Consider the following 21,702-nt stretch of genomic DNA (forward strand, 5'->3'; position numbering starts at 1 on the left):
AGTCCGTAGTGGATGCTGGGACTCCGTAAGGACCATGGGGATTAGCGGCTCCGCAGGAGACTGGGCACAACTAAAGAAAGCTTTAGGACTACCTGGTGTGCACTGGCTCCTCCCACTAAGACCCTCCTCCAGACCTCAGTTAGGATACTGTGCCCGGAAGAGCTGACACAAATAGGAAGGATTTTGAATCCCGGGTAAGACTCATACCAGCCACACCAATCACACCGTATAACTCGTGATACTATACCCAGTTAACAGTATGAAATATAACTGAGCCTCTCAACAGATGGCTCAACAATAACCCTTTAGTTAGGCAATAACTATAAACAAGTATTGCAGACAATCCGCACTTGGGATGGGCGCCCAGCATCCACTACGGACTACGAGAAATAGATTTACCGGTGAGTAAAATCTTATTTTCTCTGACGTCCTAAGTGGATGCTGGGACTCCGTAAGGACCATGGGGATTATACCAAAGCTCCCAAACGGGCGGGAGAGTGCGGATGACTCTGCAGCACCGAATGAGCAAACTCTAGGTCCTCCTCAGCCAGGGTATCAAACTTGTAGACTGTTGCAAAAATGTTTGAACCCGACCAAGTAACAGCTCGGCAAAGTTGTAAAGCCGAGACCCCTCGGGCAGCCGCCCAAGAAGAACCCACTTTCCTCGTGGAATGGGCCCTTACAGATTTAGGGTGCGGCAGTCCAGCCGCAGCATGTGCATGTTGAATCGTGCTACAGATCCAGCGAGCAATAGTCTGCTTAGAAGCAGGAGCACCCAGCTTGTTGGGTGCATACAGGATAAATAGCGAGTCAGTTTTCCTGACTCCAGCCGTCCTGGAAACATATACTTTTCAGGGCCCGGACTACGTCCAGAAAATTGGAATCCTCCAAGTCCCAAGTAGCCGCAGGCACCACAATAGGTTGGTTCACATGAAAAACTGATACCACCTTAGGAAGGAATTGGGAACGAGTCCTCAATTCCGCCTTATCCATATAAAATACAGATAAGGGCTTTTGTATGACAAAGCCGCCAATTCTGATACACGCCTGGCCGACGCCAAGGCCCACAGCATGACCTCTTTCCACGTGAGGTATTGTAGCTCCACGGATTTAAGTGGCTCAACCCAATGCGACTTCAGGAAATCCAACACCACGTTGAGATCCCACGGTGCCACTTGAGGCACAAACGGGGCTGACTATGCAGCACTCCCTTAACAAAAGTCTGAACTTCAGGCAGTGAAGCCAGTTCTATTTTGGAAGAAAATCGATAGAGCCGAAATCTGGACCTTCATGGAACCCAATTTTAGGCCCATAGTCACCTCTGACTGTAGGAAGTGCAGAAATCGACCTAGCTGAAATTTCTCCTTTGGGGCCTTCCTGGCCTCACAGCACGCAACATATTTCCGCCATATGCGGTGATAATGGTTTGCGTTCACTTCTGTCCTAGCTTAAAATAGCGTAGGGATAACTTCCTCCGGAATGCCCTTTACCTTCAGGATCTGGCGTTCAACCGCCATGCCGTCAAACGCAGCCGCGGTACGTCTTGGAACAGACAGGCCCCCTGCTGCAGCAGGTCCTGTCTGAGCGGCAGAGGCCATGGGTCCTTTGAGATCATTTCTTGGAGTTCTGGTTACCAAGCTCTTCTTGGCCAACCCGGAACAATGAGTATAGTTCTTACTCCTCTCCTTCTTATTATTCTCATTACCCTGGGTAAGAGAGGCAGAGAAGGGAACACATACACCGACTGGCACACCCACGGTGTTACCAGAGCGTCCACAGCTATCGCCTGAGGGTCCCTTGACCTGGCGCAATATCTTTGTAGCTTTTTGTTGAGGCGGGACGCCATCATGTCCACCTGTGGCCTTTCCCAACGGTGTACAATCATTTGGAAAACTTCTGGATTAAGTCCCCACTCTCCCGGGTGGAGGTCGTGTCTTCTGAGAAAGTCTGCTTCTCAGTTGTCCACTCCGGGAATGAACACTGCTGACAGTGCTAACACATGATTTTCCGCCCATCGGAGAATCCTTGTGGCTTCTGCCATCGCCATCCTGCTTCTTGTGCCGCCCTGTCGGTTTACATGAGCGACCACCGTGATGTTGTCTGACTGGATCAGCACCGGCCGGTGTTGAAGCAGGGTCTAGCCTGACTTAGGGCATTGTAAATGGCCCTTAGTTCCAGAATATTTATGTGTAGGGAAGTCTCCTGACTTTTCCATAGCCTTGGAAGTTTCTTCCCTGTGTGACTGCCCCCCAGCCTCGAAGGCTGGCATCCGTGGTCACCAGGACCCAGTCCTGTATGCCGAATCTGCGGCCCCCTAGAAGATGAGCACTCTGCAGCCACCACAACAGCGACACCCTGGCCCTTGGAGACAGGGTTATCCGCCGATGCATCTGAAGATGCGACCCGGACCACTTGTCCAACAGATCCCACTGGAAAATCCTTGCATGGGACCTGGCGAATGGAATTTCTTCGTAAGAAGCTACCATCCTTCCCAGGGCTCGCGTGCATTGATGCACCGACACCTGTATACGTATTAGGAGGTCTCTGTCTAGAGACGACAACTCCTTGGACTTCTCCTCCGGGAGAAACCCTTTTTATCCTGTTCTGTGTCCAGAACCATACCCAGGAACAGTAGACGCGTCGTAGGAACCAGCTGCGACTTTGGAATATTCAGAATCCAGCCGAGCTGTTGTAGCACTTCCCGAGATAGTGCTACTCCGCCGAACAACTGCTCCCTGGACCTCGCCTTTATAAGGAGATCGTCCAAGTACGGGATAATTATTTCGGCCATTACCTTGGTAAATACCTCGGTGCCGGGGACAGACCAACGGCAACGTCTGGAATTGGTAATGACAATCCTGTACCACAATTTTGAGGTACTCCTGGTGAAGAGGATAAATAGGGACATGCAGGTAAGCATCCTTGATGTCCAGTGATACCATGAAATTCTCCAGGCTTGCAATAATCGCCCTGAGCGATTCCATTTTGAACTTGAACCTTCGTATATAAGTGTTCAAGGCTTTCAATTTTAGAATGGGTCTCACCGAACCGTCTGGTTTCGGTACCACAACATTTTGGAATAGTAACCCCGGCCTTGTTGAAGGAGGGGTACCTTGATTTCACCTGCTGGAAGTACAGCTTGTGAATTGTCGCCAGTACTACCTTTCTATGTGAGGTAACGGCGAGGGGGAGTCGCCTCGAACTCCAGCCTGTATCCCTGTGATACTCTTTGCAGAACCTAGGGATCCACCTGTGGGCAAGCCCACTGGTCCCTGAAGTTCCAGAGACGCGCCCCTACCGCACCTGTCTCCACCTGTGGAGCCCCAACGTCATGCGGTGGACTCAGAGGAAACGGGGGAAGATTTTTGATCCTGGGAACTGGCTGCTGGTGCAGCTTTTTCCTTCTTCCCTTGTCTCTGTGCAGAAAGGAAGCGCCTTTGACCCGCTTGCTTTTCTGAAGCCGAAAGGACTGTACCTGAAAATACAGTGCTTTCTTAGGCTGTGAGGAAACCTGAGGTAACATTTTTTCCTTCCAGCTGTTGCTGTGGATACGAGGTCCCAGAGACCATCCCCAAACAATTCCTCACCCTTATAAGGCAAAATCTCCATGTGCCTTTTATAGGCAGCATCACCTGTCCACTGCCGGGTTTCTAATACCCTCCTGGCAGAATGGACATTGCATTAATTCTGGATGCCAGCCGGCAAATATCCCTCTGTGCATCCTTTATATCTAAGACGACGTCTTTAATATGCTCTATGTTAGCAAACTATTATCCCTGTCTTAGAGTATTAATATTATCTGACTGGGTATCAGACCACGCTGCAGCAGCACTATTTATGCTGAGGCAATTGCAGGTCTCAGTATATAACCTGAGTGTGTATATACAGACTTCAGGATAGCCTCCTGCTTTTTATCAGCAGGCTCCTTCAAGGTGGCCGTATCCTAAGACAACAGTGCCACCTTTTTTGACAAACGTGTGAGCGCCTTATCCACCCTAAGGGATATCTCCCAACGTGACCTATCCTCTGGCGGGAAAGGGTACGCCATCAGTAACTTTTTAGAAATTACCAGTTTCTTATCGGGGGAACCCACGCTACTTTACACACTTCATTCATTCATCTGATGGGGGAACAAAACACTGGCTGCTTTTTCTCCCCAAACATAAAACCCCTTTTATGTGGTATTTGGGTTCATGTCAGAAATGCGTAACACATTTTTCATTGCCGAGATCATGTAACGGATGTTCCTAGTGGATTGTGTATATGTCTCAACCTCGTCGACACTGGAGTCAGACTCCGTGTCGACATCTGTGTCTGCCATCTGAGGTAACGGGCGCTTTTTTGAGCCCCTGATGGCCTTTGAGACGCCTGGGCAGGTGCGGGCTGAGAAGCCGGCTGTCCCACAGCTGTTTTACGTCATCCAGCCTTCTATGTAAGGAGTTGACATTGTCGGTTAATACCTTCCACCTATCCATCCACTCTGGTGTCGGCCCCACAGGGGGCGACATCCCATTTATCGGCCTCTGCTCCACCTCCACGTAACCTACCTCATCCCACATGTCGACACAGCCGTACCGACACACCGCACACACACAGGGAATGCTCTGACTGAGGACAGGACCCCACAAAGTCCTTTGGGGAGACAGAGAGAGAGTATGCCAGCACACACCAGAGCGCTATATAATGCAGGGATTAACACTATAACTGAGTGATTTTTCCCCCAATAGCTGCTTGTATAAACAATATTGCGCCTAAATTTAGTGCCCCCCCTCTCTTTTTAACCCTTTGAGCCTGAAAACTACAGGGGAAAGCCTGGGGAGCTGTCTTCCAGCTGCACTGTGAAGAGAAAATGGCGCCAGTGTGCTGAGGGAGATAGCTCCGCCCCTTTTTCGCGGACTTTTCTCCCGCTTTTTTATGGATTCTGGCAGGGGTATTTATCACATATATAGCCTCTGGGGCTATATATTGTGATGATTTTGCCAGCCAAGGTGTTTATATTGCTGCTCAGGGCGCCCCCCCCCAGCGCCCTGCACCCATCAGTGACCGGAGTGTGAGGTGTGCATGAGGAGCAATGGCGCACAGCTGCAGTGCTGTGCGCTACCTTGGTGAAGACTGAAGTCTTCTGCCGCCGATTTTCCGGAACACTTCTTGCTTCTGGCTCTGTAAGGGGGCCGGCGGCGCGGCTCCGGGACCGAACATCAATGGCCGGTTCCATGCGGTCGATCCCTCTGGAGCTAATGGTGTCCAGTAGCCTAAGAAGCCCAAGCTACCACCAGTTAGGTAGGTTCGCTTCTTCTCCCCTTAGTCCCTCGCTGCAGTGAGTCTGTTGCCAGCAGATCTCACTGTAAAATAAAAAACCTAAAATATACTTTCTTTCTAGGAGCTCAGGAGAGCCCCTAGTGTGCATCCAGCTCAGCCGGGCACAAGAATCTAACTGAGGTCTGGAGGAGGGTCTTAGTGGGAGGAGCCAGTGCACACCAGGTAGTCCTAAAGCTTTCTTTAGTTGTGCCCAGTCTCCTGCGGAGCCGCTAATCCCCATGGTCCTTACGGAGTCCCAGCATCCACTTAGGACGTCAGAGAAATACAACCTGTTCTATTCACACAATTTACACACACACAAAACGTGGCACAATATAAAACTATGTTTTATGGGCCTAATTTAGACCTAATCGCATCTCAGCGAATTTGCAAAGGTTTGTGATCAGATAGTCGGCCCAGACAGAGTGAAAACCTGCCCCGTGCAAGTCTGCGTACGCCGTGCGAAAAGCTTTGCATACGCCAGTCATCTGCAAATCCGTTCGCAACTCACTCACCATCGAAAGATTTTTCCAGTCTGTGCGTAGCCCAGGACTTACTCCTACAGTGCGAAAGAAACAGGCTGATCGGGACCGCAGCTGATGTCACCCCCCCCCCCCCTGAAAACACTAGGGGAACGCCTGCGGTTTTCCAGGCACGCCCAGAAAACGGCCAGTTACCACCCCCAAACGCCCACTTCCTGTCAATCTGCCTGCGTTCGCCTAGCGATAAAAAAAGACGCAGGATTTTTTCACAGTATGTCGTCGCGCCTGCGCATTAGGATCCGTATGCATGCGCAGTCATTCAAAAAAAAACGGCTGCTGTGTGATTTCTCACAATAGCGATCAGGTCTGCATTAGGCCCTACATTACCTGTTCTCAGAGACTGAGAGAGACTGGCTATAGCATCCTTACAGCCAAAGAAAAACATTCTTTCCCCACAAACATAACTTACCTGCAATATATTTACTCCTTATACTGTCATTTTATGTAGATATTATTATATGATGGCCAATATATGCTGTTTATTTAATGGTCTAGAATTGTACGATCATGAGCTGAGTGGTGGTAACTGTATTATCACAGCCAGATTGTTTCCCGTTATGACAGCTCGCTATATTACAATCCAAATCTTAATTGACTGCAAAATGCTTGATTAATGAGTGTAGTAAGTAATTATAGGGCAGTGCGGATGATGTAATGGTTAGCATTATTGCCTCACAGCACTGAGGTCATGGGTTCGATTCCTAACTGTGCGGAGATTGTATATTGGCCCTCATTCCGAGTTGATCGGTCGCAAGGCGAATTTAGCAGAGTTACACACGCTAAGCCGCCGCCTACTGGGAGTGAATCTTAGCTTCTTAAAATTGCGACCGATGTATTCGCAATATTGCGATTACTAACTACTTAGCAGTTTCAGAGTAGCTTCAGACTTACTCTGCCTGTGCGATCAGTTCAGTGCTTGTCGTTCCTGGTTGACGTCACAAACACACCCAGCGTTCGCCCAGACACTCCTCCGTTTCTCCGGCCACTCCTGCGTTTTTTCCGGAAACGGTAGCGTTTTCAGCCACACGCCCCTGAAACGCCGTGTTTCCGCCCAGTAACACCCATTTCCTGTCAATCACATTACGATCGCCGGAGCGATGAAAAAGCCGTGAGTAAAATTACTTTCTACATAGCAAAGTTACTTGGCGCAGTCGCAGTGCGAACATTGCGCATGCGTACTAAGCGGATTTTCATTGCGATGCGATGAAAAATACCGAGCGAACAACTCGGAATGAGGGCCATTCTCCCTGTACTTGCGTGGGTTTCCTCCGGGTACTCCGGTTTCCTCCCACAATCCAAAAATATGCTGGTAGGTTAATTGGCTCCCAACAAAAAATTAACCCTAGCGTGAATGTGTCTACGTGTACATGTAATAGGGAATATAGATTGTAAGCTGCACTGGGGCAGGGACTGATGTGAATGGGCAAATATTCTCTGTACAGCGCTGCGGAATGTGTGTGCGGTATATAAAATAAGATTTTAAACCTACCGGTAAATCTTTTTCTCCTAGTCCGTAGAGGATGCTGGGGACTCCGTAAGGACCATGGGGTATAGACGGGCTCCGCAGGAGACATGGGCACTATAAAGAACTTTTAGTATGGGTGTGCACTGGCTCCTCCCTCTATGCCCCTCCTCCAGACCTCAGTTAGAGAACTGTGCCCAGAGGAGATGGACAATATGAGGAAAGGATTTTGTTATTCTAAGGGCAAGATTCATACCAGCCCACACCAATCATACCATATAACCTGGAATATACGCAACCAGTTAACAGTATGAACAAAAAACAGTATCAGTCAAAGACCGATCACAACTGTAACATAACCCTTATGTAAGCAACAACTATATACAAGTCTTGCAGATTTAGTCCGCACTGGGACGGGCGCCCAGCATCTTCTACGGACTAGGAGAAAAAGATTTACCGGTAGGTTTAAAATCTTATTTTCTCTTACGTCCTAGAGGATGCTGGGGACTCCGTAAGGACCATGGGGATTATACCAAAGCTCCAGACCGGGCGGGAGAGTGCGGATGACTCTGCAGCACCGACTGAGCAAACGCAAGGTCCTCATCAGCCAGGGTATCAAACTTGTAGAATTTTGCAAAAGTGTTTGAACCCGACCAAGTAGCTGCTCGGCAAAGCTGTAATGCCGAGACGCCTCGGGCAGCCGCCCAAGACGAGCCCACCTTCCTAGTGGAATGGGCCTTCACTGAATTTGGTAACGGCAATCCAGCCGTAGAATGAGCCTGCTGAATCGTGTTACAGATCCAGCGAGCAATAGTCTGCTTAGAAGCAGGAGCGCCAATCTTGTTGGCCGCATACAGGACAAACAGAGTCTCTGTTTTCCTAACCCTAGCCGTCCTGGCTACATAAATCTTTAAGGCCCTGACTAAATCCAGGGACTTGGAGTCCTCCCAGTCCCTCGTAGCCACAGGCACCACAATAGGTTGGTTCATATGAAATGAAGAAACCACCTTAGGCAAAAATTGAGGACGTGTCCTCAATTCAGCTCTATCCGCATGGAAAATCAAATAGGGGCTCTTATGGGACAAGGCCGCCAATTCTGACACCCGCCTTGCAGATGCCAAGGCCAATAACATGACCACCTTCCACGTGAGAAATTTTAAATCCACTGTTTGAAGAGGTTCAAACCAGTGAGATTTCAGGAAACTTAACACCACGTTAAGGTCCCACGGTGCCACTGGGGGCACAAAGGGGGGCTGAATGTGCAGCACCCCCTTCACAAACGTCTGGACTTCTGGGAGAGAAGCCAATTCCCTCTGGAAGAATATAGATAGGGCCGAAATCTGTACCTTAATGAAGCCTAACTTCAGGCCCATATCCACTCCTATCTGTAGAAAGTGGAGAAACCGACCCAGATGGAATTCTTCCGTAGGAGCCTTCTTGGCTTCACACCAAGATACATACTTCCTCCAAATATGGTGATAGTGCTTTGCTGTCACCTCCTTCCTAGCCTTCATCAGAATAGGGATGACTTCCTCCGGAATACCCTTCCAGCTAGGATTCGATGTTCAACCGCCATGCCGTCAAACGTAACCGCGGTAAGTCTTGGAACACACATGGCCCCTGCTGTAACAGGTCCTCCCTGAGAGGAAGAGGCCACGGATCTTCTGTGAGCATTTCTTGAAGATCTGAGTACCAGGCCCTTCGAGGCCAATCTGGAACAATGAGTATTGTCTGCACTCTTCTTTGTCTTATGATTCTCAATATTTTTGAGATGAGAGGAAGAGGAGGAAACACATAGACCGACTGAAACACCCACGGTGTCACTAGGGTGTCTACTGCTACTGCCTGAGGGTCCCGTGACCTGGCACAATACCTCCGAAGCTTCTTGTTGAGGCGTGACGCCATCATGTCTATTTGAGGAATTCCCCAACGACTTGTTATGTCTGCAAAAACTTCCTGATGAAGTCCCCACTCTCCCGGATGGAGATCGTGTCTGCTGAGGAAGTTTGCTTCCCAGTTGTCCACTCCCGGAATGAAGGCAGCTGACAGAGCGCTTACGTGATTTTCCGCCCAACGAAGAATCCTGGTGGCTTCCGTCATTGCCACTCTGCTCCTTGTCCCGCCTTGGCGGTTTACATGAGCCACGGCTGTGACGTTGTCTGATTGAATCAGAACCGGTAGGTCGCGAAGAAGATTCTCCGCTTGTCGTAGGCCGTTGTATATGGCCCTTAATTCCAGTATGTTGATGTGTAGACAAGCCTCCTGGCTTGACCATAATCCCTGAAAATTTCTTCCTTGTGTGACTGCTCCCCACCCTCGGAGGCTCGCGTCCGTGGTCACCAGAACCCAGTCCTGAATGCCGAACCTGCGACCCTCTAGAAGGTGAGCACTCTGCAGCCACCACAGGAGAGACACCCTGGCCCTGGGGGACAGGGATATTTTCTGATGCATTTGTAGATGGGACCCGGACCACTTGTTCAGAAGGTCCCACTGAAAAGTCCTCGCATGAAACCTGCCGAAGGGGATGGCCTCGTAGGCTGCCACCATTTTTCCCAGCACCTGAGTGCATTGAAGAACAGACACTCTTTTTGGTTTTAGCAGGTCTCTGACCATGTTCTGGAGATCCTGGGCTTTTTCCAATGGAAGTAAAACCCTCTTTTGTTCCGTGTCCAGAATCATGCCTAGGAATGACAGCCGAGTCGTTGGAACCAATTGTGACTTTGGCAGATTGAGAATCCAACCGTGCTGTTGCAGCACTTTCAGGGAGAGCGATACGCTCTTCAGCAATTGGTCTCTCGATCTCGCCTTTATCAGGAGATCGTCCAAGTATGGGATAATTGTGACCCCCTGCTTGCGCAGGAGCACCATCATCTCCGTCAATACCTTGGTGAAAATCCTCGGGGCCGTGGAAAGCCCAAACGGCAACGTCTGAAACTGGTAATGACAGTCCTGTACAGCGAATCTCAGGTACTCCTGATGAGGGGGGGGTAAATAGGGACATGAAGGTATGCATCCTTTATGTCTAATGACACCATCAAATCCCCCCCTTCCAGGCTGGATATAACAGCACGGAGCGATTCCATCTTGAATTTGAACTTTTTCAAGTACAGGTTTAGGGATTTTAGATTTAAAATGGGTCTGACCGAACCATCCGGCTTCGGAACCACAAACAGGGTGGAATAATACCCTTTTCCCTGTTGGACCAGGGGAACCTTGACCACCACTTGCTGTTGACACAGCTTTTGAATTGCAGCTAACACCACTTCCCTCTCTGGGGGTGAAGCTGGTAAGGCCGACTTGAAAAATCGGCGAGGGGGCACCTCTTCGAATTCCAGCCTGTAGCCTTGGGAGACAATTTCCATCGCCCAAGGATCCACGTCTAAAAGCATCCAGATCTGGCTGAAAAGTCGAAGGCGTGACCCCACTGGTGCGGACTCCCTTAGGGGAGCCCTAGCGTCATGCGGTGGATTTTGTAGAAGCCGGGGAGGACTTCTGCTCCTGGGAACTAGCCGAAGCAGGTGTTCTCTTTCCTCTACCCTTACCTCTGGCAAGGAAGGAGGAGCCCTGACCTCTTCTGGACTTATGCGACCGAAAGGACTGCATCTGATACTGTGGAGTTTTCTTTTGCTGTTGGGGGACAAAAGGTAAAAAGGTAGATTTACCCGCGGTAGCTGTGGCAACCAGGTCCGCGAGCCCCTCCCCAAACAACACTTCACCCTTGTAAGGTAAAACCTCCATATGCTTCTTTGAGTCTGCATCACCCGTCCATTGGCGGGTCCATAGAGCTCGTCTCGCAGAAATCGCCATGGCATTGGCTCTGGAACCCAGCAGCCCAACGTCTCTTTGAGCGTCCCTCATATATAAGACTGCGTCTTTAATGTGGGCTAAGGTTAATAAAATGGTATCCCTGTCTAGGGTAACAAGGCCAGCTGACAAGGTATCTGTCCATGCTGCAACCGCGCTACATACCCATGCCGATGCTATCGCCGGTCTGAGCAAAGCACCTGTATGCGCATAAATAGACTTTAAAGTAGTCTCCTGCCTGCGATCAGCAGGATCCTTGAGGGCTGCCGTGTCCGGAGACGGTAGCGCCACCTTCTTTGACAGGCGTGTTAAAGCCTTGTCCACCCTGGGAGAGGATTCTCAACGTACCCTGTCCTGTGCAGGGAAAGAATACGCCATAAGAACCCTTTTGGGAATCTGCAATTTTTTATCTGGAGTTTCCCAAGCTTTTTCAAATAACTCGTTAAGCTCATGAGATGGGGGAAAGGTTACCTCAGGTTTCTTTTCCTTATACATGCGCACCCTCGTGTCAGGGACAGAGGGGTCATCTGTGATATGCAAAACATCTTTTATTGCAATAATCATACAGTGAATACTTTTTGCCACCCTTGGGTACAATTTAGCATCATCGTAGTCGACACTGGAATCAGAATCCGTGTCGGTATCCGTGTCTACTATTGGGGACAGGGGACGTTTTTGAGACCCAGAAGGGCCCTGTGACCCAGTCCAATCCGAGGATTGACTCCCTGATTTCTCCCTGGACTCTACTTTGTCCAGTCTCTTATGTAATTAGGCCACACTTGCATTTAACATATGCCACAGGTCCATCCAATCATGCGTCGGCGTTGCCGACGGGGAGACACCACTCATCTGCTCCACCTCCTCCTTGGACGAGCCTTCCGCTTCAGACATGCCGACACACACGTACCGACACCCCCACACACACAGGGATATATCTATAGGGGGACAATTCCCCAACAAGGGGGGTAATTCCAAGTTGATCGCAGCAGGAAATTTTTTAGCAGTTGGGCAAAACCATGGAGGTCATTCCGAGTTGTTCGCTCGCAAGGCGATTTTAGCAGAGTTGCTCACGCTAAGCCGCCGCCTACTGGGAGTGAATCTTAGCACCTTAAAATTGCGAACGACGTATTCGCAATTTTGCGATTACAAACTTCTTAGCAGTTTCAGAGTAGCTTCAGACTTACTCGGCATCTGCGATCAGTTCAGTGCTTGTCGTTCCTGGTTTGACGTCACAAACACACCCAGCGTTCGCCCAGACACTCCCCCGTTTCTCCAGCCACTCCTGCGTTTTTTCCGGAAACGGTAGCGTTTTTTCCCACACGCCCATAAAACGGCCTGTTTCCGCCCAGAAACACCCATTTCCTGTCAATCACACTACGATCGCCTGAGCGAAGAAAAAGCTGTGAGTAAAAATCCTAACTTCATAGCAATTTACTTGGCGCAGTCGCAGTGCGGACATTGCGCATGCGCACTAAGCGAAAAATTGCTGCGATACGATGAAATTTACCGAGCGAACAACTCGGAATGAGGGCCCATGTGCACTGCAGGGGAGGCAGATATAACATGTGCAGAGAGAGTTAGATTTGGGTGGGTTATTTTGTTTCTGTGCAGGGTAAATACTGGCTGCTTTATTTTTACACTGCAATTTAGATTGCAGATTGAACTCACCACACCCAAATCTATCTCTCTCTGCACATGTTATATCTGCCTCCCCTGCAGTGCACATGGTTTTGCCCAACTGCTAAAAATAATCCTGCTGCGATCAACTTGGAATTACCCCCAAGGCCCTTTGGAGAGACAGAGAGAGAGTATGCCAGCACACACCCAGCGCCAATTGACACTGGAATAAACCCAGACAGCGCTTTTATATATATATCTCAATGTTATACACTCACTGCGCCAATAATTGTGCCCCCCCCCCTCTTTTCCAGCTCTCTGTCACCGAGTTCTGCAGGGGAGAGTCCGGGGAGCCAGCTTCTCTGCAGCTTCTGTGGAGAAAATGGCGCTGTTAGTGCTGAGGGATCAAGCTCCGCCCCCTCCAGCGGTGGGCTTCGGTCCCGCTGTAATTTTCAAAAAATGGCGGGGGATCTCTACATTTACTGCCCAGCAGCCTTATGTGCCCTGAAATGCCAGTCCGGAGGTTTATTGCTGCCCAGGGCGCCCCCCCTGTGCCCTGCACCCATTAGTGCCTGTTCTGTGTGTGTTGCGTGTGGGAGCAATGGCGCGCAGCGTTACCGCTGCGCGCTTACCTCAGTGAAGATCTGAAGTCTTCTGCCGCCTTGAAGTCTTCTTTTCTTCTTATACTCACCCGGCTTCTATCTTCCGGCTCTGCGAGGAGGACGGCGGGGCGGCTCTGGGACGAACGGCGGGGTGAGACCTGCGTTCCGACTCCCTCTGGAGCTAATGGTGTCCAGTAGCCTAAGAAGCAGAGCCTATCATTTAAGTAGGTCTGCTTCTCTCTCCTCAGTCCCACGATGCAGGGAGCCTGTTGCCAGCAGTGCTCCCTGAAAATAAAAAACCTAACAAAATTTTTTTTCAGAGAAACTCTGGAGAGCTCCTCTGTAATGCATCCTATCTCCTCTGGGGGCACAAAATCTAACTGAGGTCTGGAGGAGGGGCATAGAGGGAGGAGCCAGTGCACACCCATACTAAAAGTTCTTTATAGTGCCCATGTCTCCTGCAGAGCCCTTCTATACCCCATGGTCCTTACGGAGTCCCCAGCATCCTCTAGGACGTAAGAGAAATAACTGGTAATGATAATAAATAATAATCTATTATTTATCTTTTTTTTTTGTGTGTCACCACCTTCCAGAGCAGGGTTGTGTCTATTTCCTAGTGGGCTAAGGGACATTAGACCCACGTGACACGCAAGAGAAGGGGAGGAGCAAGTTCGTCAAAGGGTCCATAAATGGACACTTGCCACGCTTCGGGCACGGTGGCTCGCCACCTGATTGCTAAAGGTGATAGTTGGTGGCGTGGATACTGAAAGTAGTATCCTGCCATCCTTGCTCCGCCCACTGACGTCACAGGTCCCTTAGCCGGGTGATATTCATGTGACCGGCGGTCGGGAGACCGACAGTCACATGACCTCCTCCAGCATCCCGACCCCTCACTATCCCGATGGTCGGCATGCCGACCAACAAGGACTATTTCCATTCGTGGGTGTCCAGGACACCCATAGAGTGGGAATAGAACCCGTGTTGACCGCAGGTCGCCACAGAGCCCGCAGCGTGGCGAGCGCAGCGAGCCCGCAAGGGGCTTGCTGCACTCGCCCCTCCCCGCCGGGATCCCGGCATCGGTATGCTGCCTGGATTCCGGCGTTGATATGCTGACCGCCGGTCAGCCATACTACACCCCCCTTAGCCCACTAGGATTTAGCATCTACCTCCAGAGCAGTGAGCAGAGTAAGTACAGTAATACACACAAGGCTTTCCAACAGTGACATCATTTTAACATTAACACAAACAGTAGGAATAAGAACTAGGTTTAGAGAGCTTACAATCTAAAGGAAAACAATGAGGGAACATCTAAAGTATGGATTATGGATTGTACATCAGATTGTGGTGTGAGAAGGTCTAACAGATCTGGTGAGTGGAGTACACAATTATGTGGTTGGGATATATGCCTGTATCATTGAGATGAAAAGGGCATCTGGCACCATAAGGATTAAACATGCAACACAATGGATTTTCTGGAGCCTGAGTGAGTAAAGATGATCAGAGGAGAATGAAGAAGTGGTCATATGTAAAGCAGGGCTTGGGAGTAGTACTTGTGGATTACAGAGATGTAAGAAGGTACAAGAATGCTGAGGGCTTTGTAAACGAAGATTGGGATTGTGAACTGTATACTGTGCCTGATAGGGAATCACTGTAGAGTTCAATAGAGAAATTGCACTTGAGAGGACAGAGAAGGTGTCATGTGCATAGCGGTCAATGTATTAACATGCCCCTTAACTCTGCGCTGAGACATCCTGCGTCGCCACCTACCCAGTGATGCAGGATGTTTTAGTGGTGAATTATTTTAAAAAAATAGTCACTGGAGAGGTGTCACGGTTAATACGTTTGTTTTATTTAGGAGAGTTAGAGGGGTTAACTGAATGATAGAGTATGGGATATATTCAATTGAGGTCGAAAACTGCGTCTGTCGAAAAGACGTCAGTTTTTGACTTTTTTTGGTCGAATCCAGATTCGACATATTCAAAATTTTTCGACAAGTCGATAAATTCGACTTGTCAAAAAGCACATGGATCGGCGGAATAGCTGCCGATCCACGTGTCAATGTCGAAAACGGGGCCAAATCCGACAGGTTTTGGCCCCCTTTTCGACCATCTCAGTCCGACATCAAAATGATGTCGGACTGAGATGCGGACCCGGAGGAGGCGAGGGGGGAGAGCTGGAGGGAGGGGGGGGGGAGCCGGCGGGCATACAGGAGACAGCTGGATGTCACTCACCCGCCCGACCTCATGGCAGCTTCCACCCGGCTCCAGCACACTGCATGTATGCCCGCCGGCTGTCCCCCCGCGGCTCGCCCCCCTCGCGCCCCATTTTAAATTCGACTTGAAAAAGTCGAATTAAGATGGGGATTGAATAGGGGTTGTCGGATCCATTCCGACAAATAAATGTCGGAATGGATCCGACTTTAATTGAATATACCCATTAGACTGAAACGCAAAAATGAAGGTTATGTTATACTTTAGAAGATGAATCTGGGTCAGGTGAGATGCGTATAGTTGGTCACTATGGGTAAGAAAATAAGATTTTACTTACCGATAAATCTATTTCTCGTAGTCCGTAGTGGATGCTGGGACTCCGTCAGGACCATGGGGAATAGCGGCTCCGCAGGAGACAGGGCACAAAATTTTAAAGTTTGACCACTAGGTGGTGTGTACTGGCTCCTCCCCCTATGACCCTCCTCCAAGCCTCAGTTAGGATACTGTGCCCGGACGAGCGTACACAATAAGGAAGGATTTTGAATCCCGGGTAAGACTCATACCAGCCACACCAATCACACCGTACAACTTGTGATCTGAACCCAGTTAACAGTATGACAAAACGTAGGAGCCTCTGAACAGACGGCTCACAACAATAACAACCCAATTTTTTTGTAACAATAACTATGTACAAGTATTGCAGACAATCCGCACTTGGGATGGGCGCCCAGCATCCACTACGGACTACGAAAAATAGATTTATCGGTAAGTAAAATCTTATTTTCTCTGACGTCCTAGTGGATGCTGGGACTCCGTCAGGACCATGGGGATTATACCAAAGCTCCCAAACGGGCGGGAGAGTGCGGATGACTCTGCAGCACCGAATGAGAGAACTCCAGGTCCTCCTTAGCCAGGGTATCAAATTTGTAGAATGTTACAAACGTGTTCTCCCCTGACCACGTAGCTGCTCGGCAGAGTTGTAATGCCGAGACCCCTCGGGCAGCCGCCCAAGATGAGCCCACCTTCCTTGTGGAATGGGCCTTGACAGATTTAGGCTGTGGCAGGCCTGCCACAGAATGTGCAAGTTGAATTGTGCTACAAATCCAACGAGCAATCGTCTGCTTAGAAGCAGGAGCACCCAGCTTGTTGGGTGCATACAGTATAAACAGCGAGTCAGATTTTCTGACTCCAGCCGTCCTTGAAATATATATTTTCAATGCTCTGACAACGTCCAGCAACTTGGAATCTTCCAAATCGATAGTAGCCGCAGGCACCACAATAGGCTGGTTCAGGTGAAACGCTAAAACCACCTTAGGCAGAAAGTGAGGACGCGTCCGCAGTTCTGCCCTGTCCGAATGGAAAATCAGATATGGGCTTTTATACGATAAAGCCGCCAATTCTGACACTCTCCTGGCTGAAGCCAGGGCCAGTAGCATGGTTACTTTCCATGTAAGATATTTCAAATCCACCGATTTGAGTGGCTCAAACCAATGGGATTTGAGAAAATCCAAAACTACATTAAGATCCCATGGTGCCACTGGGGGCACAACCGGGGGCTGTATATGTAGTACTCCTTTTACAAAAGTCTGGACTTCAGGAACTGAAGCCAATTCTTTCTGGAAGAAAATCGACAGGGCCGAAATTTGAACCTTAATGGACCCTAATTTGAGGCCCATAGACAATCCTGTTTGCAGGAAATGTAGGAATCGACCCAGTTGAAATTCCTCCGTCGGGCCTTCCTGGCCTCACACCACGCAACATATTTTCTCCAAATGCGGTGATAATGTTGTGCAGTCACCTCCTTCCTGGCTTTTACCAGGGTAGGGATGACCTCTTCCGGAATGCCTTTTTCCCTTAGGATTCGGCGTTCAACCGCCATGCCGTCAAACGCAGCCGCGGTAAGTCTTGGAATAGACACGGTCCCTGCTGAAGCAGGTCCCGTCTTAGAGGTAGAGGCCACGGATCTTCCGTGAGCATCTCCTGAAGTTCCGGGTACCAAGTTCTTCTTGGCCAATCCGGAGCCACGAGTATCGTTCTTACTCCCCTTTGCCGTATAATTCTCAGTACTTTTGGTATGAGAGGCAGAGGAGGAAACACATACACTGACTGGTACACCCATGGTGTTACCAGAGCGTCTACAGCTATTGCCTGAGGGTCTCTTGACCTGGCGCAATACCTGTCCAGTTTTTTGTTGAGGCGGGACTCCATCATGTCCACCATTGGTCTTTCCCAATGGACCACAATCATGTGGAAAACTTCTGGATGAAGTCCCCACTCTCCCGGGTGCAGATCGTGTCTGCTGAGGAAGTCTGCTTCCCAGTTGTCCACTCCCGGGATGAACACAGCTGACAGTGCTAACACATGATTTTCCGCCCAGCGGAGAATCCTTGCAGCTTCTGCCATTGCCCTCCTGCTTCTTGTGCCGCCCTGTCTGTTTACGTGGGCGACTGCCGTGATGTTGTCCGACTGAATCAACACCGGCTGACCCTGAAGCAGAGGTTTTGCCAGGCTTAGAGCATTGTAGATTACTCTTAGCTCCAGTATATTTATGTGAAGAGACGTCTCCAGGCTTGACCACACGCCCTGGAAGTTTCTTCCCTGTGTGACCGCTCCCCAGCCTCTCAGGCTGGCATCCGTGGTCACTAGGACCCAGTTCTGTATGCCGAATCTGCGGCCCTCTAACAGATGAGCATTCTGCAACCACCATAGCAGAGACACTCTTGTCCTTGTGGACAATTTTATCCGCTGATGCATCTGCAGATGCGATCCGGACCATTTGTCCAGCAGATCCCACTGAAAAGTTTGTGCATGGAATCTGCCGAATGGAATCGCTTCGTAAGAAGCTACCATTTTTCCCAGGACTCTTGTGCATTGATGCACAGATACTTTTCCTGGTTTTAGGAGGTTCCTGACTAGATCGGATAACTCCCTGGCTTTCTCCTCCGGAAGAAATACCTTTTTCTGAACAGTGTCCAGAACCATCCCTAGGAACAACAGACGTGTCGTCGGGATCAGTTGGGATTTTGGAAAATTCAGAATCCACCCGTGTTGTTGGAGCACTACTTGGGTTAGTGCTACTCCGACCTCCAGCTGTTCTCTGGATCTTGAGCTAAACAAGATCTGCAAAAAGCGCCTAATCTGATAATATTTAAAACAACATCATGAGCGCTGCCAAAAAAGCACTGTGTATGTGCTTTATAAATTGCTAGAAACAGGAGAAAAACGATTGGCTGCGCTCGTGATGTATTAAGATGTGACCTAATTGATGGAGAGCTGACAAATACAATAATGATAAAAAAAATTTTATTTAAAATGTTAGTATACCAATAAGGTTATAAACACAATACCTTTAAAAGATTTGTATATACAAGTATACTCTGAGTTGACCCATAAATATCATGCAGCAAAATAACAATATTAGCACAATAAGTGATTGATTAGGAATGGCATTGAAAAAGAGAGTTATAATAACATATATGTAGCGATCATGTGGCTATTTACTGAATTATATCATGGACAGGAGTGTTTGGACTATATACTAACTGAGAGTACAGAGGCAGCATGTACTCCAAGAAGTGGAATAGTCCCGGCAACAGATGATTTGATTGAGGAGAATGATTTAATTACCACTCCTGGGCTATTAATACCGGGCGTCCCCGGTGTGATCCAATAAAGCCCTTTCTGTGAATAAATGCTTTAAGCAAATTGCTCTGATGAAGGTTGTTCCCATGTGATGGGAAATATCTCTATGTTAGACGGCTATTTTGCTATGATCTCCCGTGGGCTGGTGAAAATCCTTTAATATACCCACTTACGTGCAGTGAGGAGTAAGCCGTCCAGTGCCGTTAAATGCTGTTAGCAGAATTGCAGTGTTTCTCGTGCATCAGCGCTATCCAGAGTTTCCAGATGTAATAAGGTAAGTTTTATCTCACTGAGACTGGGATGTCCGTAGGCGGCAGCCGCCGCTGGCAGCAGAATGGAACCGCTCAGTGAGAAACGCTGGCCGAAGCCGTCCGTGATGGAGCCGTTCGGTAAGAAGCGCTGGCCGGATCCGTCCGTGATGAATATGTGCAATGCCAAAAGTGGATGGGTCAGCAGTCAGAGAAATGATGGGAGGAGCCTAACGCGTTTCGTCACGGTCACGTGACTTTCTCAAAGGAAGAGAAAGTCACGTGACCGTGACGAAACGCGTTAGGCTCCTCCCATCATTTCTCTGACTGCTGACCCATCCACTTTTGGCATTGCACATATTCATCACGGACGGATCCGGCCAGCGCTTCTTACCGAACGGCTCCATCACGGACGACTTCGGCCAGCGTTTCTCACTGAGCGGTTCCATTCTGCTGCCAGCGGCGGCTGCCGCCTACGGACATCCCAGTCTCAGTGAGATAAAACTTACCTTATTACATCTGGAAACTCTGGATAGCGCTGATGCACGAGAAACACTGCAATTCTGCTAACAGCATTTAACGGCACTGGACGGCTTACTCCTCACTGCACGTAAGTGGGTATATTAAAGGATTTTCACCAGCCCACGGGAGATCATAGCAAAATAGCCGTCTAACATAGAGATATTTCCCATCACATGGGAACAACCTTCATCAGAGCAATTTGCTTAAAGCATTTATTCACAGAAAGGGCTTTATTGGATCACACCGGGGACGCCCGGTATTAATAGCCCAGGAGTGGTAATTAAATCATTCTCCTCAATCAAATCATCTGTTGCCGGGACTATTCCACTTCTTGGAGTACATGCTGCCTCTGTACTCTCAGTTAGTATATAGTCCAAACACTCCTGTCCATGATATAATTCAGTAAATAGCCACATGATCGCTACATATATGTTATTATAACTCTCTTTTTCAATGCCATTCCTAATCAATCACTTATTGTGCTAATATTGTTATTTTGCTGCATGATATTTATGGGTCAACTCAGAGTATACTTGTATATACAAATCTTTTAAAGGTATTGTGTTTATAACCTTATTGGTATACTAACATTTTAAATAAAAACATTTTTTATCATTATTGTATTTGTCAGCTCTCCATCAATTAGGTCACATCTTAATACATCACGAGCGCAGCCAATCGTTTTTCTCCTGTTCTCTGGATCTTGCTCTTATCAGGAGATCGTCCAAGTAAGGGATAATTAAGACGCCTTCTTAATGACAGTTTTGGACCACGAACCTGAGGTACCCTTGGTGTGAAGGACAAATTGGAACATGAAGGTAAGCATCCTTGATGTCCAAGGACACCATAAAATCCCCTTCTTCCAGATTCACTATCACTGCTCTGAGTGACTCCAGCTTGAACTTGAATTTTTGTATGTACAGGTTCAGAGATTTTAGATTTAGAATCGGTCTTACCGAGCCGTCCGGCTTCGGTACCACAAATAGCGTGGAGTAATACCCCTGTCCCTGTTGTAGGAGGGGTACCTTGACTATCACCTGCTGAGAATACAGCTTGTGAATGGCCTCCAATACCGTCGCCCTGTCGGAGGGAGACGTTGGCAAAGCAGACTTTAGGAAACGGCGAGGAGGGGACTTCTCGAATTCCAACCTGTAACCCTGAGATACTACCTGCAGGATCCAGGGGTCCACCTGCGAGTGAGCCCACTGTGCGCTGAAATGTTTGAGGCGACCCCCCACCGCCCCTGAGTCTGCTTGTAAGGTCCCAGCGTCTGTGTCGACCGACTGAGGTAAAGGGCGTTTTACAGCCCCTGACGGTGTCTGAGACGCCTGGACAGGTACTAACTGGTTTGCCGGCTGTCTCATTTCGTCAACCGACTTTTGTAGCGTGCTGACACTATCCCGTAATTCCATAAACAAAGCCATCCATTCTGGTGTCGACTCCCTAGGGGGTGACATCACCATTACAGGCAATTGCTCCGCCTCCACGCCAACATCGTCCTCATACATGTCGACACACACGTACCGACACACAGCAGACACACAGGGAATGCTCTGATAGAAGACAGGACCCCACTAGCCCTTTGGGGAGACAGAGGGAGAGTTTGCCAGCACACACCCAAGCGCTATAAATATATATAGGGACAACCTTAATAAGTGTGTTCCCTTTATAGCAGCTCAAATATTATAAATATCGCCAATAAGTGCCCCCCCTCTCTGTTTTTACCCTGTTTCTGTAGTGCAGTGCAGGGGAGAG

The 21,702-nt window shown here is 49.0% G+C and overlaps 1 protein-coding gene across 1 annotated transcript in view; it reads right to left on the bottom strand.

Moving 5' to 3' along the window:
* PYGB (glycogen phosphorylase B) overlaps positions 1-21,702 on the bottom strand; it is a 194,698-nt gene that overhangs the window by 47,491 nt on the left and 125,505 nt on the right. The gene's annotated exons all lie outside the window — the stretch shown is intronic.

This window comes from Pseudophryne corroboree, chromosome 4, assembly GCF_028390025.1.
Source record: "Pseudophryne corroboree isolate aPseCor3 chromosome 4, aPseCor3.hap2, whole genome shotgun sequence".
In the NCBI taxonomy this organism is placed as follows: Eukaryota; Metazoa; Chordata; class Amphibia; order Anura; family Myobatrachidae; genus Pseudophryne; species Pseudophryne corroboree.